Source organism: Pundamilia nyererei, unplaced genomic scaffold, assembly GCF_000239375.1.
Source record: "Pundamilia nyererei isolate P.nyererei 1_Seehausen unplaced genomic scaffold, PunNye1.0 scaffold06482, whole genome shotgun sequence".
Taxonomy (NCBI): domain Eukaryota; kingdom Metazoa; phylum Chordata; class Actinopteri; order Cichliformes; family Cichlidae; genus Pundamilia; species Pundamilia nyererei.
In genome coordinates, this window is record NW_005193883.1 from 1 (window position 1) to 995 (window position 995).

The window sequence follows — 995 nt, forward strand, 5'->3', positions numbered from 1 at the left end:
TCCATATAAATTTGATATTACATTGTTTTAGCACATATTTTAATTTGATTCTTGTTGCTTTTTCTTTCACTTTACTATGATATGTTTACATTTTGAACAGTTTAACAAGAAAAGCTTTCATGTTGGGAAATTGTGATGGCTTGTTTTTGTTGACATTTTGTAGACTAAAAATTTAAATATATTAAATCAATAGGTGTAGAAAACATGCATTATTATTTTACTGTAATTTAACAAACGTGTTATTCTGTGTTTCTCCTTCTGCCTTCAGTACTGGATCAATGAGTTCACCAGCTCTCTGGGCATCGGAGTCTTTCACTCAGGGATTGAGATCTATGGAAGAGGTAAGGTTGCCCAGAAATAAGACTCCGCCTACATCAAGTCATTTGCCTAAGGATAGTGTTACAGAGAGGATGCTTTTTTTATAGCTCAGGATATATACACACACCACTGTTTTCCCTTCTGGGCATGTCTAAACATACTTATATATAGTGTATATATAAAACTGTATGTTATCTGCTAATGGCTTTTGTAACATCAGCAGCTCAAATTTGTTCTTGTGTGTTTAGAGTTTGCCTATGGCGGACACCCGTACCCATTCTCAGGGATCTTTGAGATTACACCAGGTGATGCAACTGAGCTTGGCGAGACCTTTAAGTTCAAGTAAGTGTGGGATAATTGGTGTTTATATGAGACATACAAGTACAGATATGCATGTGTTCTGTTTTGCTAAATATCTTTCGCAACAGCCTAGGCAGCTCGCAACATGCTTGATGGAGTTTTTACGGTGAAAGAGTTGGCCTGTTTAATGTAGAATGTTAATCAAATGGCGAGTCAGTCAGGTTACCGCTCAAAAGTTTGTTAGTCTATTAGCTATTAAACTCAGTAGTGACGAGAGGACAGTCGTTCACGCGCCAAGGGCTGGGTAGTAAAATAATGGCAATGAGGAATGTATCATAAATCTATCTGGGTCCACCCTTATCTGCGCAGTTACCTCA

The 995-nt window shown here is 37.4% G+C and overlaps 1 long non-coding RNA gene across 1 annotated transcript; it reads left to right on the forward strand.

Moving 5' to 3' along the window:
• The first annotated feature begins 273 nt into the window (after positions 1-273).
• LOC102206089 (uncharacterized) lies at positions 274-657 on the forward strand. Its single transcript, XR_312654.1, has 2 exons — positions 274-341; positions 567-657. It is a non-coding gene; the product is annotated as an uncharacterized LOC102206089 (long non-coding RNA).
• The last annotated feature ends 338 nt before the right edge of the window (positions 658-995 follow it).